This window comes from Haliotis cracherodii, unplaced genomic scaffold (genome assembly GCF_022045235.1).
Source record: "Haliotis cracherodii isolate W230 unplaced genomic scaffold, xgHalCrac1.p SCAF_31, whole genome shotgun sequence".
Taxonomy (NCBI): domain Eukaryota; kingdom Metazoa; phylum Mollusca; class Gastropoda; order Lepetellida; family Haliotidae; genus Haliotis; species Haliotis cracherodii.
The window spans coordinates 3,030,864-3,054,943 of record NW_027266288.1 but is presented as its reverse complement, the minus strand read 5'-3'; the positions used below and the strand labels follow the sequence as shown (position 1 = coordinate 3,054,943).

The following is a 24,080-nucleotide window of genomic DNA, read 5'->3' as shown; positions in this document are numbered from 1 at the left end:
AAGACCTATATTACCCCGGATTTTCACGGGTCAACAATTCAGCACTCACATTCATATCACATTCCAGAAAATAACCATAATACCCGTTGTGGATTGACGTCCCGTCAATATTGTCAAAGCCCTTGCTGCTAACGGCCCTGTCATGTCGTACAATTCGCATACAGATCGTTGTCCCCCGCCGCGCGAAAGCGCGGAGCGGGGGACATAGTATTCACGACCGTCCGTACGTCCGTACATCCGTCCGTACGTCCCACCTGTTTGTTGCCGCGATATCTCAAGAACTAAACACTGGTTTGTCACCATATTTGGAACTATGGTGTATATACAGAATCCGCAGACACCAGTCGGTTTTGGTGACCTTGACACCATTTCCTAGGTTACAGCAGGCAAATCTGCTTTTGGAGTTGGAAAACGGTGTTGCCGCGATATCTCAAGAACTAATCTCTGGATTGTCTTCATATTTGGAACTAAGGTGTATATACAAACACTGCAGACACCAGTCGGTTTTGGTAACCTTGACCCCATTTTCAAGGTCACAGCAGGCAAATCTGCTTTTGGAGTTGGAAAACGGTGTTGCCGCGATATCTCAAGAACTAATCTCTGGATTGTCTTCCTATTTGGTACTTCCTATTCCGCAGACACCAGTCGATTTTGGTGACCTTAACTTAATTTTTAAGGTAACAGCAGGGAAATCTGTTATTCGAGATGGAAAACAGTGTGGTCAGGCTCGCTGACTTCGTTGATGCATGTCATTTTATCCCAATTACGTGGATCGATGCTCACAACGTCAATCACGGGATTGTCTGGTCCAGACTCAATTATTTAGACCGCCGTCATATAGCTGGAATATTGCTGAGTGTGTCGTTAAACAACAAGCAAACAAACATATCATTACTTTTTCCCTCCAGGGGCTAGGGCCAACAAGAAATGCTAAAATCATCCACAAACAGTGGTCCATCAATCGAATCACTTAAAACCATTGATATACTATTTATTTTTATACTAAATAAAGTGACAGACAAAAACTGCCTTGTCGGACACCCTGATCCTGATGTTAATGAGGATTAAAAACTCGGATATGAATTGAAGAAAACGGCCTCGCAATCCAAAATCATGTAAATCTTTTAAAATATCACCATGCAGTGCCATATGCTTTTTCGAGATTGAAAAACATAGACACTGTTTGTTGTTTATTTATTATTGCATTTTTAACAAATGATTCTAAGCGAACCAAATAATCGATGGTACTTCTGTTTTTCCTGAAACCGCATGGTATGTCAGTAATGAGATTGCTGCTCTCTAAGTAACAAATTAGTCGATTATTAATCATGCGTTCCATTGTTTTGCAAACGCAGCTTGTCAATGATATTGGTCGATAATTTAGAGGGTCTGTATGATCTCGCCCAGGTTTGGGTATGGAATAACTACAGCATCACGGCGTGAAGGAGAAAACTTCCCAGAAAGTCAAAATTTGAAAAAAAAGTGGTCAATGATGTTATTGAGGATGCTTCTGGTAAGTGTTTCAGGAGTTGATAATGAATGTTATCAGCTAATGTAGCAGTATCGTGAGCTTGTTCAAGGGCTGTATGGAGTTCATGAATAGAGAAAAGTTCATTGTAATTTTCCCCGTTGTCTGATTAAAAATTAATAGCTTTCTTTTCTTGCTGTATTTGATTTTGGGGGGATCTTAGGGTCAGAGTTAGTAGAGGAAGAATGTTTGGCCAAAGTTTCACAAAGTCTTTTTGCAATTTCAGCTTTATCAGTTATTAGTACATACCATTTTGGAGATGTTGGATGCTGGATTTGGAACCCTTACCTTTAATTTTCTTAAATTCATTGAACAGATCAGAGCCTGTAATTTACAAAGTATGTACCGGGCTGTAAATATGTTTTGGAGGTATCATTAAAAAGGCATAAAGCATTGTTGGAAATAAAATCTTCTCGATCGCGACTCTTCCCCTTAGGGATGGTATAATCACAACCCCATAGTTGATTATGTCCATTCAAATCACCAATTATCAGACATGGCTTAGAAAGCGCGTCATATTGTGCTTCTAGATCATTTTGCTGAATAGATGAAGATGGAGGAATATAAAGAAAACACAAAGTAAAATCAATGTGAAATGTTATGTGGACAGCAACAGCTTGGAGGGGTGTAGCGAGAGATACAGAAATGTAGATGATACCTTGCCTCACTTAAACTGAAGAACCTCCAGTGGCCTTAACCCCTGGGAGTGAAAGGAAATTATAGGAATTATACTGCCTGATGTCGAGTTGGTCGGTATTCTGATGAGTACAAGTGCCTCCCGTTGCAGTTGGCACACCGGATCTCACTTGTACAGTCTGAATTCTCATGAGTTTCACTGCAACGGAAGCACCTTGCCTTCTTAGTTCAAGTTTTGGCACCATCACCAAATCTTTAACACTTGTAACATCGGAGTGGATTTGAAACATAGATCTAACATGCTCTTATGTACTTCTGAAGCGTTATGAGAGCAAAAGTGAAAAGGTAAGTTTGGACCAGCCGATTTATAGAAACAGGCAAATTCTAGCACCCGTCCAGGTAAAGTAAGGGTAGAAGTGGTGTCGTGAGCAAAAGGAACACCTGTTCCTGGCTCCAATGTCCTCAACCACCAGAATCCCATCCTCCACCGACACAGGGGCACAACTCACGGCAAACAGGTTGCCCAACTTGATCGCCTTTTACGACAAGCAATTGGGTGCTGTGGACACATGAGTGATTGACAAATCAATTATGACACAATGTCTTTGGCGAAACCGCATTATCAGTGGTTCATATTGGGGAAGGGAGGTCACTCTAATTTCAAATGGGAGCTATCTCCGTTGTTTTCGTATTTGCAAGAAATGGCGTCACCAACGCCGTACGTTGTTTGTCCAGCTATTAAATGCCCAGCTTATCTCTAAGGTAAAACGTATTCTTAATTAAATGTTTGAATGCATCCGTACATCTTCTAGGATTGGTTTAGTGCTGATAACCATTTTCTAAAATGTGGGCCCACATTTTTCCCGTCATCTATGGTGATCGAAATAAGTGGGCCCACATTTGTAATTCACCTAGCTGCGTTAGTTTGTTTCATTGGTTCTGATAATCAGTTCCTAAATGAGTGCAGACGTTCTTCCGTCAAATTGATTGCAACAGAAGGGACCACATTTATTCATCGCGAAATTGTACTTATATATTGTTCCCGTCATATATGGTCATATGGGCCCACATTTGTATATCGCCTTGATTTCGCAATACCATGTATATCTCCTAATTCGCTTAGGAACAGACCTTTTGAATAGTAGCTAAGCATTACTAACACTTGAACATTGATAGAAAAGGCACACGAACGTTGGGTCGGCCGAGAGATCTTCGAGCTGACCAGATCAACCATCTGATTGATGGGCTGCCGCTGAACGCGATACCTGGCAATCAGTTCTGTGTCTGTCAAAGTATCCAACACTTGAGCCCTATCCCTGAATATACGTTCTCACCAAATGTTTCTCCTGTACAATATTTATTTTATTCTCAATAGTGTTGCCATATCAGACGCTGACTTAGGATGTCGTAAGCTAGTTACAATTGCCCCTAACCTATCGAAGGTTAGGAGGTTGTTTACGATGGGGTGTAAAGTTAGGGTGTCTTTGTGAAATAGCACAAATATTTAAGGGGTGGAAAAGGACTTTCGTGAAAGTACCCAATAACTAGAAACAGATCTGCTACTGATCAGCTCCGTGGGAACACAGTTGAGCCTAGTCCCTCGTACCCTACAGCTTGGTACAGATCTGCTTGCATACCAACTCCGGAGGGAAACAGTTGAGCCTAGTCCATCGTACCCTACAGCTTGACACAGATCTGCTACAGATTAACTCCGTGGGGAAACAGGTAAACGTAGTCCCTAGTACCCAATAGCTTGTTACAGATCTGATACTGATTAACTCAGTGGGGACAAGGGTGAGTGTAGGCCCTCAGTACCCAATAGCCTGATACAGATCTGCTTGCATACCGACTCCGTTGGGACACAGTACCCTACACAGTCCGTTGTACCCTACGACTTGATACACATCTAAGGATTAACTCCGTGGGGACACAGGTGAGCGTAGTCCCTATATCCGTAGTTATATAACAGGTCCATGGTACCCAACATCTTGATACAGATCTGCTTTAAGATATGAGTACTATTTTGAAAATGTTGAGTGCCCAAATCGCAACATTAGCTGAGCGCACCATATTCGCGTCAGTTCTGCTTCAGAATCGTGCCAAGTTTGCGCCACTATCCTGTCAATTTATTTGTGCCAAAAACTCTAGTGCCATGTTCTATGTGTCGTTCTCCCAGTACTTTCCTTGTACCTTCGTATATCGTGACACTATTTCGCGATACAATGATGAAATATACTGCGACAAATGTTGGAATGCATTCTTTAGAAAAACATTGCAGTTCCAAACCTCAAAGCTGCACATCCACTAGAACTGTTTCTATCGATTGGAGCGTATTAGTACACCGAGGAAGAGTATTTTTTGTTGAGACTTAAATGTTCACTGACACAAGTCACCATGTCTCTATTATTAACGTGTCGTTTTACATGTTCAATCTATCTCTGTAGGAGAATTACTGTAAGTCCCCATGGTCCCTAGTACGGTGGCCCAACTTTGGTTGCAGACGATCTGCAGCCCGTTTTTTTATAATGTATTGTTGAATCATAGGTTATTCTTTTAATTCTTCTCCACTTGTTTTACTTCTAAACTGTGATTGTTTAGGTATCATACTGTCCGTCCATGACAGGTTTTCATTCGTCTAGATTTAAGTATCATAAATATTCTCGTCACGATATGGCTGAAATATTGCCGATAAGATGTGAAATGTTAACTCACTCACTCTCCCCTCAGGCAAATACATCATGGGTGTTACGAGGTCACTCAATCTGTCCCAGATATATCACTATATCTCAAATGTTAATCTTGTGTCTTAATGTTTGAGGTGCAATATATTAATTATTATTCGAGGAAGCACGTCGAAAACAAGAAAGAAACTCAATTCAATATATTCATGTTAAAAGTTTAGATAACAAACGTTGCGTGATAATCTTATTGCTAAAGTATCGTTTATTGCCAGATCGTTGGCTTATTAATTAGTAAGACACACATGATGGAACACCAAGTTACTCACATAATACAAATTATGCATTGTAATCGGGATCTAATTTGATTAATAAATATGAATATATAAGATATATCAATATATATTGTAAGTGCATGAATACTTTATGACATTAATACGTCGGTTTAACTATCTAATGCCTTTTAATAGATGCACACGTCATTTAAATAGCTAATTAAGTGTTACTAGTCTGTTAAGTTTTGTTTTGCTGTTTTGATTAATCAATTTTATTGACTATTAAGGTGAACGATATGTGCTACAAACGTCATAGTCATCGATCAATTTCACAGTGAGTGGAGAAAGCAATCTAATCTCTTGATAGAAAACAATATATAGAAAGCCCGGAACAGAATAACTCTCAAATTAATAATGGAATCAGTGGGAAATGTTGATGCCTACTTCTCCATAAATGTCTCCATAACCATTTAACATCGCTGGTGCGATCAGTGGAAGAATCCATTTCAACTGAACAGGAAACTGTTGAGGAGTGTGGAGCAGTGCACATGTCCACGCTATCGTGCATTCGTCAATAGAAGTGCACACGTCCACGCTATCGTGCATTCGTCAATAGCAATAATGATGATGATGTGTTAACGATAATGGTGCGTTAACTGTTGAGAGCGACACATGGACTGTATTTGTTCACATAACTGTCCGACCTGCAAACTTGCCGCCCCTGTTATTGTAGTCGCCTGTGCGGACGATAAAGAAGATAGCCCCATGCCACGACAATGTACATGCTACAGACGGAGCAGTAGCTTTGAGACGATTACGCAGTAAGAACGTTTTACATTCCCTGCAAGTCTGGTATCAAAGATTCCAAGCCGCTTACACCATTTTGTTCAACAATGATACCTCGAGTGTATTGGTTCTGTTTTAGCATGCTGTGGATCTCAGTGTACATGATAGAGGAGATCAAGGATATGACTGTTTTTAGAAAATATGCCCAAGAAAAGCAGTGTCCTCACGACACCACTCTTGCTGAATTCGAGCCGTACGGAAGTTTGCAGTGTTTCACTAAATGCTTACAGCTTGCTAGTTGTAGTCATGTGAGATTTAACTCCAAGACGCTGACTTGCAGGCTTGGCAGAATATCAAAGAATGTGCCGGATGGTAAACCAAAGGATTCACAGAGTGACGAAGACTGGATTTGTTGGAAGAAAACAAGTTCAGTAAGTACACGTATGGTATTGTAATCTGAACATAGAGAGACGCTTTCATTGATAGATATAATTGATTGGGATGATCAATGGTACCCTACTTTACCTGTGAAGATTAGGCCTAGTCTAGGCGATGATATCTGAAACGCTGAGATGCGCCCATTAGGCGTGCCAGAAGCCACTGACCACCAGTTGGGATCCCCCTGATTGTGTTTCTACCGTTTTTGAGCATCAGTCTCATGCTTGTTTGTTCAATGTCTTATGTTCAGTTTTATGTTGGTTTTAGTGACATGCCAGCACTGTTACGATGGTAGACTCTGGAAAAGGGCTTTACACAATGTACCCATTGGGGATAACGAAGAGTTATTATTAAGAAAATACCTTCAAATATGTTTAGAGTGCAGCTTCAGTTAAGTGTGATGCAAGTAAATAATCTTAATTGTTGAAAGAAGTATGCATTTGGTGCACGAAGTAAAGAACTTATCCACAGTGACAAACAAATATTCACAAGACTAAAGAAGAGTGATAACTTCTGCTGCCCAACAGTACATTTTTACATTAATGCATAGGGTTCTGGTGGTTGTGTCACAGACATGGACATAGGGTCAGTGGTCACTGGTCACTGGTTAACGTGTCACAACTCACTATATAATTGCGTTTTGCGTCAGGGACAAGTTTGACCGAACTTGATCCTTATGTCTGTCTGCACCAGATCCGAGCTCGTAGGTTACCCGTGAAGATCCAGGTTAGAATAGGTCCTATGCTTATCATAATATGTGAAGCGACTAACAGGATCGAGTTGTCGGGCTCGGTGCCTTGGTTAATGCATCGTATCGTAAAGCAATTGCATAGATGTCAGTCACGGGATTGTCTGGCTAAGATTTAATTTCAGAACTCCGTCTTACGGCTGGAAGATTACTGAGTGCGGCGTTAAACAACTAAACAAACACAAATGTAGGTAACGTCTCCGACCTGCAGCACTTTGAGCATTCCTTCCATATGCATCTGACAGTTGATACACATATAATATAAATGTTGCTCCAAGTGGACGTTAACCTGTTCTCTCATTTCACAGGTTCCCTGTACCGAGCGTCAGCAACGTTGCAGATGTTTGCAGTCTCGAGGTGGTGAAACAAAGTGTGTTCAGAATGGTGTGTGCTAAATATGAATTTCTGGGCACAAAACGTTTGTTTATATATGCTTCGCGTGAATGTTTTACAAAAGGTATATTCTGGCTCGTTATTTAAGTAGACGTTATGTCACTAATTGATATGGTACAGATAAATCGATGACTTCAGATATTTAGAGGGTATTAACCTTGTATTTTTGCGTATCGTAAAGAAAATATGCTAGGAAAAAAATGAATCGTGATTTTTTGGCAAACATATTACATATTTGTTTAATCTAAAAGTCTTTCACCAAGACAACATGCATAGCTTTCCCTTCATGTCAATATTTGAGCAGTTCAAGTTCGTTCTACCAAGATTACCGAGAGCGTCACACACCTCTTGCCTTTGCTGTTTTATTAAGGTTACAACAATCAAGGCCTCAGTAAAGTGTCCACAAAGTTGTATCGTAGAATGGCGACGACATTTCCAAATTTGACGCATCAGTGACATGAATGATGTCTGATGCAATTCCCTATTTAGACTTGTACCATATGTTCCCGTGATTTTCAGTTGAACAATTCAACACTACAACTCTTACTCCATACGTTGTTCCATCGGGTTTACAACAGTTACCTTAGTCCTCAGTAAAGCTTACAAAATGTTTTATTGTGCACATGAGGAGAACATTTTCAAATGTGACAATTTTTTACGTGTACCCTACCCTCCCGTGTTTTATGGTAGGTGAACAATTTTACTAGACATTTAATGCTCATGGAATGGGGTTCGTCACTATATATTGTAATAGGAAAAAGTACAGATTTTTTTATATTTATTTACAAATACTTCCACGTCACCTTGTGAGGATTCCGATTTGAATTAAATGTCAGCAGTAACCTATGCTAGTTTTGGGAGACAACATCGCGTTTCGAGTGGTCAAACTCTGTGACTTGGTTGACATCGTGTCATCAATTCCAAATGAGTGGATCGATGTTCATGATGTCAATTACTGGATTGTCTGGTCCAGACTCGATAATTTACAGAGCGCCGTCATATAGCTTGGATATTGCTAACTGCGGTGTTAATCAATCAATCAATCAATTATAGTATTAATCACTTGGTTGTCTGATCCAGTCTTAATCAGTCACAGGCTGTTGTCATATATCTGGGTTAAACAACAAATGTACATTCCCTTGCATGTAGTTTGCCTATGATAAAAATACACCATTTAATCTGAAAGAAACGTACATGCTACTGAAATGTAATGTTACAATGATGAATATTGTTCTGTTCTTCGGTGTTACGTTTACCAGTACATATATATATATATTTTTCAGACCTACAAGGCAAATTACAAAGGAAAGACAGAATGTCGACACAACGCTATACTCAAGTACTCAACATAACATCAGAAGGTAATTTGTTGCAGCTTGAACCCAAAGAAAATCAAGTGAAAAAACTGAACTATTTTGATGCATGTTACGAGTTTGAATATCACAAATTTCCGAAGATGATGAGTGGAAAGTTGGTTTAGTTGATTGGTTTGTAGTTTTACGCCGCACTCCAGCTATGCGTCAATGAGACATTGTTCCAACTCCTGAACGGTGGTTCAGGCAATGGTTAGTTTTCTCAACTGTCGGTCGAGATGGTCCCATATGTGTTCAATTGGGTTCATGTCTGGGGAATGTGCAGGCCTGGGTAAGACATGAGTGTTGACGATATTCAGAAAGTTGGATGTAATCCTTTCAGTATGTGGCGAAGAATTAACATCCTGAAAAAGAACACCACATGGCTGTTGATGAATAAATGGCTGCACAAGTGGTTGTACAGGTTCGTCCCTTTATTGCTTGGCAGTCAGGTTTCCCCGAGTAACAACCACCATCGTTGTCAGATCACCGCACATGCCAGCCCAGATCACAACGCTACCGCCTCCATATGCTCGAACATGTTGGACACATATTTTCGCTAAACGTTCACCCTGTCGTCTGCATATACGAGCCCTACCATCATTTTTGTACAGACAAAATCGGCTTTCATCAGAAAACATCAGTCGACTCCAGTCACACACTTGCCAAACTCGAACTTGCTGGGTCCATATCAACCGGTAATGTCGATTTTGATGCGTTGGCAATGTGCAGTATGGTCGACAAGCTCGAATTCCATATTTCCTAAATCGTTGGTATACAGTCTGTAGGCTGACTCAATGTCCAAGTGCTGTCGCTGCCATTGACATCGCTGTGGTTTCCTAAATGAGTTGCCTAGATGTGGGGGTCTTAGTCATTGTCATACATGTAGTCACGGGTGGTTGACCTCTTCGTGGCCTGTCCAATGTCCGACCAGACTGTCGTAAACGTTGCATTCAATTGCTGATGGTAACACAGACCGGCGGCGTCTTCTGGCAAAGTTGGCGTTGGAGGCGCGTTGTTGAGACATTCACATCGCCCTCTCTCTCTAATTTGCTTGTTAAACGGGGCATAATGATGTGTGCTTTTTGTAACTGTATTCGTAACGAGTCGCCTAAGCCGTTTCATACAGACAGTTTGCATGTGCATTTCATGTTACATCACCAAACCTCATTTCTGGCAAATTCACGTATATTTCACAAATTAAGAATAAAATTCGCTTTTATCGATCGAATACGTTTGGTTTGGCAGTAAGGACATGTTTAAGTAAAATGTCGTGAAACATTTATATTTTATAAGAAAATATATATGTATATTCTCTATTATTTCGTCATGGTAGAATGGGTAGCAGTAAGTTTGCTTTGAATTATCAACCAATAATCAGAGCTACAAAGGAGGATACATAGCATATGTGTGTGCTTCTTAAATACCGTGTTTTACAGGAATTCGAATTATTATTTCATTAAATGTCTCTTTAAATTTGGAAAACTATTGTATTTCGAATTTCTATTTTCATCACGGCGTGGATCAGGTCTTAGGCGACTACCAACGAGCACTGGTTCGGTACTGACAAAGCCAGCAGACCTAGAAAACTAATCGGCCTTAATGTCACGTTAGTACCTGGCAAATCTCAGGGATTGATACACTGGATAGCTAATTGTGCGACCCAAGATGACAATTGTGACCACCCTCCCCAAACGTGACCACCGACATATTTACCTCCACCCACCCAACCCAGCTTAAACCTGACTCTGATCTTACCCCTGTTAGAAAAACAATTTGACAGTGTTACTGCGTGTTCCTATAGGTTTTGACAACATTAAACATATTACATTACAGATTTGAAAGACAATTGGATCACAAAAGAATTTCAACGACGACCTGACTACGATATTCTATCGTTGACTTGGAGCCCTTCATTTGCTCATGATTTCTACAGTCTGAGTCAAACTGGGACAAAAAGCGTCATTGAACTTTTCAGGCTGAAAGGAAATTCCTTGATGAAACAGGCTAAATGGGCTAACATCTTTATTGGTCAAAAAAGGGTTAATTGGGGCACTATTGACACAGGGATGTGCTGGACAAATGATGATATGTCCTGCATACATGTATTTGGAAAGCCACCGGATGTGTTGACATTTGTGGTATATTTGCATTCTTACCGGGAAGACAAGATTTCACATCATCTTGAATTGGAAAGGAAAGTGGAAATAAGAACGTATGTATAATTGCAGTCTTGCTTATTTTAATTGTCGATACACAGACAGCACTGGAAAAAGCACATCCAGTTTAACTCTATAACGTAATTGTTCACTAATTCTAATGAATGCCCTTGGAGAATATGTAGCTACATGAAACTTGTTAAGGACAAATTACATTATGTCTTGTACAAAATTACTCATACGCTCAAGATTAAGACTTACTCAATGGGCTCAAACGAATAAAATAACGTGTGAATGAGCGAATCCTTGACCAAACCAGCTCCCATGTAGTGTGGAATGACAGCTCAGGTGAAGGTATGGCATATATATATTTAGTCCTCTGGTAAAGTCAAAGTGGAGCGCCAAGCATTGACAGCACAAGATTCACTATCATCTTATCTTTTATTCTAGTCCAAATCCACTTTTAAATCCGCATGTAAAGTTAATGGGAACAGTTAAAATGGACATTACAATGACATGAGTGCTTAAGAAACACCTATAGCCATGGCCATTACATCTAATATGTTTAAAGCCTTGATCTTGGAATTGGACTACTTCAGAAACTGAAAGATATATGGCACTGAACGTGGTGATCATTGATATAATTACATCTCTATGTTCAAATGTGTTTTTACTGTATTAACAAACGTTCAACTTGAAAATGTCCACTTGGTGTCCAGCAAGAAAGGACAACCTATCATTTTCACAATGTGTGAGATATTTTGTGCCTCTGAATTTCAAAAAGCAAATATTTCTTTTCCTTGATTTTGGTTCAATAATACAAAAACAACATGTTTTCGAGTTAAGGTAGAGAGTTTGCAACCTTAATGAATCCTAATATTGCTTTTGTGGACTTTTGAAAACGAAAAATGCAAATTACAAGTCACTACTTTTACTTGTAAAGGAAGGATTTTTTTAAATTGTTATTTGAACTGGGCTTTTTAGTGTTAATATCATTTTCTGTGAAAAGTTATACACAGAAAACTCAAAAGAAACAAAATTGAAGAAAATATAAAAAAAATCATGGTAAGTTTTGGTTTATCATTTACATTTTGATAAAATTTTAAGCTATGACACAAGTCTTCTTGTACTAAAACATTGTTTGTTCTGGCGGATTTCTGTCAAAACATACAATTACATGCTTATTTATTAGACAATAACAGATAAAACATAAAACAAAAGGAAGATAATTAATATTTACTATAATTTAGGCCGATAATAGTATTGACATTACTTGTAATGGTTGTGACAAGCATAACAGTGGTGACTTTTGGATGAAACATGAAATTTGATATGACTTCAACATTCCTTTTTTCAACGCAACAAATGATGTTATCAAACACAAACACATCATATAAAGTGAATAAGCTTTAATTTGAATGAAAACAGCCTGTCTAACATGTTGGTTTTACAACGAAAAACACTTTCAAAACACTGTTGTAGAAAAATACTGAGACATGGGTAACTCACAAAACAACATAAACATCATTGACATGTGATTTTCCATCTCCCCCTTCATCCAGAGCTGAAGATATTTCTTGAACATCCTGCATCATGGATTGACCAAGATTCACTGTTGTTGTAGGTACTTCCAAACTGTCCAGAGGTGAAGATGTCTTTTGAACATCCTGCATCACAGATTGACTGGGATTCACTGTTGTCATACGTAGGTTCTTCCAAACTGTCCATTGGGGAAGATGTCTTTTGGACATCCTGCATCATGGATTGACCGGGATTCACTGTTGTCATAGATGCCTCCAAACTCTCCAGAGGTGAAGATGTCTTTTGAACATCCTGCATCACAGATTGACTGGGATTCACTGTTGTCATACGTAGGTTCTTCCAAACTGTCCATAGGGGAAGATGTCTTTTGGACATCCTGCATCATGGATTGACCGGGATTCACTGTTGTCATACGCAGGTTCTTCCAAACTGTCCAGAGGTGAAGATGTCTTTTGAACATCCTGCATCACGGATTGACTGGGATTCACTGTTGTCATAGATGCCTCCAAACTGTCCAGAGGAGAAGATGTCTTTGGAACACCCTGCATCATGGATTGACTGAGATTCACTGATGACATGGGTGCCTCAAAACTGTCCAGAGGTGAAGATGTCTCTTGAACATCCTGCATCATGGATTGACTGGGATTCACTGTTGTCATAGGCGCTTCCAAACTGTCCAGAGGTGAAGCTGTCTTTTGAACATCCTGCATCATGGATTGACCGGGATTCACTGGTGTCTTCAAACTGTCCAGAGGTGAAGATGTTTTTTGAACATCCTGCATCACGGATTGACCGGGATTCACTGGTGTCATAGGTGGTTCCAAACTTTCCGGAGGTAAAGATGTCTCTTCAACATCCCACATCATGGATTTGTTAGAATTCACTGTTGTCATAGGTGCTTCAAACTGTCCAGAGGTAAAGATGTCTTTTGAACATCCATCATCATAGACTGACCAAGATTCACTGTTGTCATGGGTGCTTCCAAACTGTTCAGAGGTGAAGATGTCTTTTGACCATCCTGCATCACTTATCGACAGGGATTCAATGTTCTCGTAGGTGCTTCCAAACTGTCCAGAGGTAAAGATGTCTTTTGATCATCCTGCATCATGGACTGATTAGGATTCACTGTTGTCATAGGTGCTTCCAAACTGTCCAGAGGTAAAAATTTCTTTTGATCATCCTGCATCATGGATTGACTAGGATTCACTGTTGATATATGCAGGTGCTTCCAAACTGTCCAGAGGTAAAGATGTCTTTTGAATATCCTACATCATGGACTGACCAAGATTCACTGGTGTCATAGGTGTTTCCAAATTGACTCTAACCACTTGTGTCATAGGTGCAAAACTATTCAGAGATGAATATGCTTCTGGAGTGCCATCTCTTCTTTTGCCTGTAGCGCCTTTGGCGTTCACACCGCATTCAAATCTATCTTTGATTCTTTGCACTGAAAAAGCCAAATATATGATTGAAAATATTTCACAACCCTAGTCACTATAGTTGCAAAAACATGTGTTAACTGAATGGAGAAATTATGTTAACAATAATATCAAAAAAAATTGCAAGGAAAACATAATCAATAGTCAAAGACGTCAAACGGAATAAATTGGGTTTGTACATACATTATCACTAACCTTACAGTACTCTGTCACTATTGAAAACATAAACCTATTTGTAACCAGTTAGTCAAAACCCTTATATCCCTCTGTCACCACTGTTACAGAACCACTTAATTCATTATATTGGAGAAAATATGTCTAACAATATTTTAGTTCAAGTCAGTTTCGTAAAATAGATATGTTTTAAACACATATTAAAAATAAAAAACACTAACATACTGTAAAATCCCAAGTCACTACTCTAACAATTCAGTGTCATCACTGTTACAACATATGCACTTCGAGTAAAGCTATTGGTAATTCAAAGAAATCGGTTTCAGTTTTTGTGAAACAGTTCTTAATGAGAAATGCACCTTGAAAGTAATTCTCTGCAAATGTAAAACTTCATCTCCAAAACCATTTTCTTACAACTTTAAATCAGTTGTCCCTTCTCTTACATTTTGTGTCCCCACTGTTACAAAGCAACTAAGATTAGAACAATAATGTCAATCAGTTCAAACAAATCTGTCAAGCAATGTCAAGCTTACATATAATATTGTTTCAAAACAGCTATGGAATAAGCTAACATTTTTATCAATGGACAAAATTTGTTACAATCGCTAAATCTCTCGTCACTACTGTTACAATTAAGTGTCCCAACTGTTACCAGTATTTAAAATACTCATTACTGTTGCAATCACACATGTAAGTTTGGTAATTTTGAAAATAAATTCATGAAACGTAATTGAAACAACATTTATTAGTTTCAGTGGTGATGTGAGTAACGCAGAATCTGTATTGAGATCCATTTCAGTTACAACTGTTACCATCCTACGTCACAACTGTAACATATACTTGCCGTATTGTCTGTTTTCTGGCCATGCATGTGCATTTTTTAAAACTTTCAAGCAAATTCATTGAGTTCATTATAATTATTATGCGTACAAACAGCCATGAATTATTCTTGCAATTTTCCTACAGAATACTAGTTCAACTGACGATATGTCCTCACTGTAAAATTTCTGTCCCAAATGTTACATCATAACACACATGACACTGTTACAGTAGTGAACCATAGCATTAGTGACAAATCACTTAACTTTCATTTCTAAAATAATGATTGGTCCCTTAGGATCAAATGGCACATGCTTCCCAAACTTCGTGTCCGTTATTCAGTTATGGCCTGATGAGACTCGTACGTGGTACGAGTTGAAAGGGCTAGCCTATTAAAACTGTGTTCAATCTTACTCCACTTATTTAATTATTACTATATTGTGCCTGAGAGTTGGAACTTTTCTGTGTATATACATATAAATATGTTTCCCAAATTTCATGTCTGTTATTCAGTTATGGCCTGATGAGACTCTTATGTGGTAAGTTGAAAGGGCTAGCCTATTAAAACTGTGTTCAATCTTACTCCACTTATTTAATTATTACTATATTGTACCTGAGAGTTGGAACTTTACTGTGTATATACATATAAATATGTTTCGTTTTTTTACAGACATCTGTGCTCGACTTCTACATGTTTTTTTGCCTGCATTGGGGACGTCGGAATGGCTATATTTGTCCGTTTTACCGACAGCTCAGTAACATATAAGTTCCTCCTTCAAGATGTTGAAGGTAAAGTTACAATCGGTGAGAAGAAGGCTGTACAAGGACTGGAGAAACCTGAGTACATGAAATGGAATAGTGATGGTACATTTCTCTTTGCCATGTCCCTTCGAAAGTTATATTTCGTAAGGTATTACAATGATGAGGAACAAGTTATCACGGAAGTACAGCACAAATGGAGGGGATGGTTTGCCCCTGTGTGGGGGAACACATGCATTCTGGTCTATGACAATAATTTCCTGATGACAACGGCGCGCACATGTTTGCTTAGATTCTAATTGATATGGTGGAATGACTGTAGCGGGCTCATTTTCACGATACATATTATGATATCAACAAATATCAACACCCCTTGGCAGAAACACGATTTTAAGATCGTTAATTATTCCTAAGCTACATCACTTATTCAGTTCACTACCAAATACAAACCTTGATGTTGTAAATGCGTTTCAAACAAATTGTTTTAAGTTTATCTGGAAGAATAAGCCTAACAAAATAATGAGAAACCAAATCATTTGTGAAAAAAAAGGATGGAGGGTTCAATGTCCCTAACATTAAAGCAACAATCCAGGCTAAAAATAATATCATTGATAAGACGCTTTCTTATTTGGAAATCCAAGTGGAGTTATCTATTTAATCTTAATCTTCCCAAGTTACCGGTAGGTGCAGGCAATATACTAGAACATAACTGTAACTACTTAAGAAATAAACTACTACCACTTACCCCTAACAATTACTACAAATATATTCTGACTGCCTGGTGGAATTTAAACGCTCAACTGGAACATAACGCAAATCATTTACTGGCCGATAATAATAGGTTTAACAGAAATATATGTATTGGGCGTAAGCCCGTCTTTTATAGCACCTTGAATCAAAAGGGGGTACGTTTCATAAATGACCTCCTTGACAAAGATGGAAAATTTCTGTCATTTAACAACTTTTCAAAATCTTTCGAGATAAGTAATGTTCAACTAGAAGAACTGAACAAGTTGCAAAATCCAATTATACCCCCAAGTATCGAAAATGTTCTTAAATTTGCAAATGGATCGAAATGCTTCTACAACTTACCAATTTCAGATATCACTACAAAAAATTACACTGTACGAAATGGGAAAAGAATACTCTAAAGGATGACTCAATTGATAACTGGTCCCAATACAATAGAATGCCTTTTCGATGTACGAGAGACACTAAACTGCAATGGCTCCAATACAAAATACTTCATCATATACTTCCGACTAACGTTTTCTTGTGTAATTTAGATTACGTTGAAAGTCGAAATTGCAGTTGTTGTTCAGTTGATATCGAGACACCAATCCACCTTTTTTGGTCCTGAAGTTTGGCTACTTCAAAAGGCTAACATCCAAATCGAAATTCCAAAGAAAAATGATGATTGGTTTTCCAGAAAAGCACAACGACCCTCTAAATATCACCTTTTTGATAACAAAAGACCTTATATTTAAAAGTAAGTTAAATCAGAGTCTTCCGTCATTTCAAATCTTTCAGAACCAAATAAGAAACTACTACAACCTTACTAAATGTTCAGTGATTATTGAATGTGACATTGGCCTATTCTATAAATTTTGGTCAACTTGCCATCATCTATTTAGATGATTCATCAACTACGTACTGGAATGTCACATTTTATCAAATAAATGTAAAATGATTGAAAAAATTAAAAACAAAACAAAACAAACATGATATCAACAAATTAATAAAATAACACATCGAGTGAGTGGGTATGGTTTTACGCCGCTTTCAACAACATTCCAGTATTATCACGTTGGAGGACACCAGAAATGGGCTTCACACATTGTACCCATGTCGGCAATCGAGCCCGGGTCTTCGGCGTGACGAGCGAAAGCTTTAACCACTAGGTTACCCGACCGCCCCAATAACACATCAAAGCAAGGGATTCAGTGTCTCACTTTTCAAATATTTTAGGACCCATCAAGTGACATATTTTGCTTATAGAGACTACCACTCAGTGAATTACTGCATAATATGCTACTGCACATTGTCATTTCTAAACATAGTATTACATTCACTATACAGTATATCGCGTACATGGTACATTATATCAGGTGCGTTATACAATATGTCATTTGGGCTGTGCGCCTGTCGATCTCAACGTAAAGAAGTGGCTCACATGTACCATCTCTCTCTCCCCTCAGGGGGATGGTGTAAATCCTGCTGGGGAACGATTTATCTCTGATATTGTAGTTATTTTACTGTCCATTGATGACAGGTTTTAATCAATTGATAATATATAATAACTTCGATATGGCTGAAATATTGCCGATGTGACGTTAAATCTTAACTCACTCACTCTCCCCTCAGGCAAATACATCATGGGTATTACGAGGTCTACGAGGTCTTGTATGGGATAAGAAGTGCTGTCACAGATTTGTTGAGTGCTACTTTTCCAGCAGCATCGGCAATTGTGTTACCAATGATACCAATATGGCTTGGTAACCAACAAAAGACGATCTCATATTGGCCAGAAGCAAGATCGTTATATAATTCGATAATTTCGTGTAAAAGTGGATGTTCATATGAAATAGTCTTGATATAATTGAGAGTTATTAGTATTGCCTGTGAGTCTGCTGTAAAAGTTGAACTTTTATTCGGTAATCTGGATGATATGGTTCTGGATCCAATGACTGTAGGGCAAGCAACTGCGTCACCATCCTTGGAGCCATCGGTTAAGAAAGACTTGTAAGTATTGTATGATCTTCTTAATTGATTATATTCTTACTGATACCACGACAGGAAATGTTAAAATCATCCATGAACAGAGATCAATCAATGGAATCGTTTAAAATCTTAGACAGGATATTTCCACGTTATGTCCTATACTTTTTCGAGATCGAAAAAGATAGACACATCATATTGTTTGTTAATGAATGTTTTTACAAATTATTCTCAACGAACTAGATGATCAGTGGTACTCCTGTTTTCACGGAAAACACGTCTTATATTTGTTATTAAATTATTAGATTCCCACGCACCATATAAATCAATTATTGATCATGCATTCCACGGTTTTGCAAACGCAACTGGTAAAGGTCGATAATTTGAGGGATCAGTATGATCCCATCCAGGTTTCGGTATTGGAACAACTGTGGCATCACGCCACGAAGATTTTGCTGGATGTCCTTATCTCAACAAAAATCAGAAGTAGGGTTTCCAAACATGGTCCTGGCAGGTGTTTCAGGAGGTGATGGTGGATGTAATCACCACCTGAAGCAGTATCATAAGCTGGCCCAAGGGCAGTATGGAGTTAATGTATGGAAAGCAATTCATTGTAATCTTCTCCATTATCTGACTGAAAATTAAGAGTTTTCTTTTCTTGCTGTTTTTGAAATTTATGGACATAGTTCGATGGGTAAAATGTGCAGCGAGTGTTTCACCATGTTTATTTACAATATCTTTAGTATGTGTTAATAGTTCATCCCCATTTTTAAGATGGTGAATGCTGGATTTGGAGAATTTTTATTTTATTTTCTGAATCATGTTCCAAACCTTGGATATTGGAGTTCGTGCATTTAATTTTCAGACATAGTTTTGCCACGATTGGCGTATATTTTGTTTAAACGTGCGCCTTCTTTAGCATTTAAAATCTTAATTTATTCAAATTATGTACCATAGGATTGCGACGGATATATTGTTCTGCATTTTTCCTTGACTTCCTAGCTTGTTTGCAGTTTTCGTTACTACGGCTTTTGGATGTGTGAATTTGCAGAGGACTTTGGAATACATTCATCCGCAATTTTTGTGAACTTCATCAGAAAAAGATTGTATAGGATCAGGAATATTTTCAGACGCAAGTATTTCAAATAAGTGCCAGTTGGCCTGAGTAAAGTTCCATCTTGTGGAAGGAGGGATATCACAGGGGGTAATATGTTTTAATGTAGTTGGAAAATGACCACTTCCACAAAGATCTTCATGGACCGACCATTCACATTCATTAAGTAAGTCTGTGTCTGTCAGTGTTACATCTAAAGAGGAGCATGTTCCTTTTCCAGGATGTATTTTAGTGTTAGAACTATCATTGGAGATACACAAATCGTTGTTGGAAATGAACTCTTCAATAATCTTACCCTTAGAGCTTGTGTGAACACTACCCCAAAGAGGATTATTCCTATAAATTTGACAAGGAGATATGTTCACATATGTCTGTTGTGACATAATCGTAAATAATCGAGTCTGGACCAGACAGTCCAGTGATTGACACCATGAGCTTCGATCGACGCAATCGGCATACAATGACATGCATCAACCAAATCAACGAGCCTGACCACCCGATCCCGTTAGTCGCCTCTTACGACAAGCATCGTCACCTCTTACGGCAAGCATGGGTTGCTGAAGACAATGGCAATGGTACAGCTATAAATCATATTTTCATACAGATTAAATCAATAACATTTTTTATCAATCCTTTAGTTTATCACAAACACTGGCAAAAATAATAAAGGCGACAAAAACCTTTCCGTAGATATATTGTGGCTTGAGGAGAGACATGGGTTGTTACTGGCTACATATTGTGTACATCATCTGAATGTGGCCACACACGCTTGTATACTTAAAATTATTACATCATTAATTCATTTACATAGTGTGATAACACACCAGCTAAATGTGAAAGGAGAGCTATATCACCTGGGGTGGTAATCATGGTTAAGATGGGTTCCAGCCTAAAATGCTGTCACTAAAGATTCTACATAAAGGTCAGGTGTGAGAGATATCATTATCATTCTCATCTGGGACGGCGCTGGTGCTGGTCATCGTGGTCCCCAACTGTACCTTATTGAACTGGACCTGGATATCTATCATATATAGGTTAGCAAGCTGATGGAAATTGTGTAGTCAAGACCCTAACCTCTTAAATGGTTGCTTGGTATTCTGAGTGTCCATATGCCAACGAATAAATGACTGAATGAATTTCTTTATTTCCTCCAGAGTTGATGCCAAGATTTTACAATAGCAAATACATTTTTTACAATACATCAATTAGATTACTTGACCATATACAATGAACTCGTGTTACACAGTGCTATGAATCGTCGTCAAGCATATTTTTTAGGAATGATTATCGAGAAGACCAAATACTTCTCTGTAGCTGTCATGTTCAAAAGTTATGTTCACAATGCCTACAACCATTTGCTGGCTTAAAATATGATTATAACGTTATATGTGAGTTCTTAGTTTTATATATTTACTTTTGCTTTTTGTTTGTTGTTTAACGCCGCGCTAAGCAATATTCCAACTATATGACGGCGGTCTGTTAATAATCTGTACCAGACAATACAGTGATTGACATCATGAACATCGATCCACGCTTCTCGTAAGAGGTGACCAGCGGTATCGGGTGGTCAGGCTCTCTGACTTGGTCGATGCATGTCATCGATCCAAGTTGCGAGGATCGATGCTCATGATAATAATCACTGGATTGTGACTGCCAGAGTGAATTATTTACAGACCATGCTTCTGAGTTGTATCATAAGCGTCTCACCGTTTCCATCTATATTTTGTTGCTATATTGTATTTACAAACGCATCAACACGGATGTGACTGAGCATGACTGAGCAGCCGCTTTTTAGGCTGCAGACGAGCCAGAAGGGAATTTATGAATGTCAACTTCTTTATTATGAGGAGAACAACGTTTCGTAGTACATGCTTACTGCTTCATGAGGTGAATGAATACAATGAGGCAGATAGCATATCTATGTACAACAAAGGTAATAAGGTAACAAAAGGTTGAAGCGTAACAAGGGAAGCCACCACATAATTGGCGCCGATAGGTGATTAGCATTTGGAAATGTAAAAACCATCACTTGAGGATGTGTTCCGAAATAGCGAATTTCAGGTCTAGTTTGTTGACAGATGTTCCTCATAATAAAGAAGCTAAAATCCATAAATTTTCTTCCTTATGAATGTTACCAGATCACAAAACAAAATATACAAGGTCCCTGTTAACCTAATCTTTTAAAAGCCTTACAGAACAACACTTGCATTTAGATAAGCACTTGTGTACGATGCTTTGTGAAGTAAACATATAGTCTATGGTAGAATACCCTTTACGGAAATCACTTGGGCACTCAGGATACGTTTTCATAAGCTCAACAAAACCATTTAACAAAGTCACGGCTGTGAATATCTTCCCACAAACAGAGCATCACTGTTATAGTCGAACATTTCGTGTCCAGAACCTTTTCTAAGTTTAGGATCACAAGTCCAAAATGCCTTTGTATTCGAACTATTACAGGGTAATAAAATATAATTTGTGATATCTTAACGATGACCACACATCCCTCTGAATTTATATCAGAACTTATTAAACTGTCTCAAATGTCCAAAGTCACATGTGATTTTACTGATTTATATTTGTCTCTTTTCAACTTACTGCAGTCTTTATTAAACTGTGCAATATTCTTTGAGAATGTATTGTTATTTACACTCGGTATCATACCACAGTTTTATACTGTCAATAAGAGTATGGGCCACAAGCGATGTACTTATTTGATGAGACGTTATCACACTCCTCCAGATCAAGCGTATTTAACTCACTTTCTAAAACCTGTTTAAATGTCTCAGACATAAGACTCAGACACAGTTACATCTTTCAGTATATTCCAGTATATTCACAGTACCATAACTTCGTCTTGGCTGGAATGTACGTCACCTTACCTACTTAGAATTATCGTCACCACATTTTGACATCAGTAATTCATTTGAGTACCATTTATGACATAGGAGCTGAATTTGTGAGGTGAGAGAGCTATCAAACCTGGGGTGGTAATCATTGTTCATCTGGGTTCCAACCAAAGAACTAAAGAAACCACATTAAGTAAGTGAATGAGTTAAGATTTAACGTCACATCGGCAGTATTTCAGCCATATCGTGACGAGAAGTACATTAATAATACATATATTTATACAAAATAAAAAGCTGTCAACGATGGACAGTACAATAACAAGAATATCACAGAGTCTATTAAAATTAGTTGAGAATATATAATAGTCAGAAGAATTAGTGAACAACACAATATTAGTGATCGTCAGTAACTAAAGGGAGATCACCAGACTAGGAACCATGGGGACTTACAGTGCCTTTGCTTCCTGCATGGACCCCGGCAGGATTTATATCATCCCTTCAGTCACTGGCGACAGTGTACCAATTAAGCCAAAGATTAAAATGACGAATATTCTACGTTTAAAAGCCTTGCATGCAGAAAAATACTTCGAATGATATGGGACTTACATACCCTCTCAAGGGGGACAATAGTTTTACGCTACTCCAAATCCCCTCGAGGGTACAGCAATTAACAATCTAAGTTAATAATTAGCTTTACCAATTTGTAAAACAATACAGTTACTACATCAAAAGTTATGAAGAAGTTATATTTCTTTTAAAAAAACATAGATTTGTTGAGTGCAGCAGCATCAGCCATTGTATTACCAGCGATATCAAAATGGCTTGGTAACCAACAAAAGATGATTTCATGTCGCAAGATCATTAAAAAACTCGAAAATATCAATTAAAAATGGATGTTTACAAGGCACGAAAGTGAATCAAAAACAATAATGAATTCTTTCTATTTGGATTTGTTCTTGATATATGTTAGTGCTGTTAAAATTGCGTGTGCTTCTGCTGTGAATATGGAACTATTATCGGGTAATCGTGAAGATACTGTTCTGGATCCAATGCACTGCATAAAGGTCAGGTGTGAGAGGCAGCATCGTCCTTCTTAGCCGTGTCGACCCATGGTCGACTTACATTCAGTTTTCAGTTGTGTATCTCGCTTTGTCATACTACTAAGGTTTTAAATAAAGAGTGACTGAGTGAGTATTTTTTGCTTAACGCCGCAAAAGAAATCTTGCAGCTATTCGTGGCGAGAAAATGTCTAATCTAACCATATCAAATCAAACAAATAAAAGTGATGCTGAAAATCACTAAAACCTTACATATCAATATTACATTCAAGGGTAAAAAGGGATTTTTTAGATAAAAATCTATATTCTCTCATGCAGACTGATTTCTTTTTAATATGCTAAAATCATGTGATTAGAAACTGTGTTTAAAAGTTCAGATAAGGAATGAACATTATGTGTCTGATGAGTGCAAAATAAACACAATGAAGCAAAATGTACGAATAATAGACAAAGTGATAAAGTTTACAGTTTTTATTATTATTATTAGTAGTAGTAGTAGGTACCAAACCTAAGGCACCAAGAACCATGGGGAGTCGGAAAACTTGGGTTTCAAGCGTGACATTTTGAAAGTGATGTCCGCCATGTTTTCCCTCAATCTTTTCAATCACAATAGTG

The 24,080-nt window shown here is 38.2% G+C and overlaps 2 pseudogenes; both read right to left on the bottom strand.

The window, feature by feature from the left end:
* Nucleotides 1-12,947, bottom strand: part of LOC139477087 (rho family-interacting cell polarization regulator 1-like) — a 35,570-nt pseudogene extending 22,623 nt beyond the window's left edge.
* A 1-nt stretch (nucleotide 12,948) lies between these two features.
* LOC139477086 (protein transport protein SEC31-like) lies at nucleotides 12,949-15,209 on the bottom strand (annotated as a pseudogene).
* Between the last annotated feature and the right edge of the window lie 8,871 nt (nucleotides 15,210-24,080).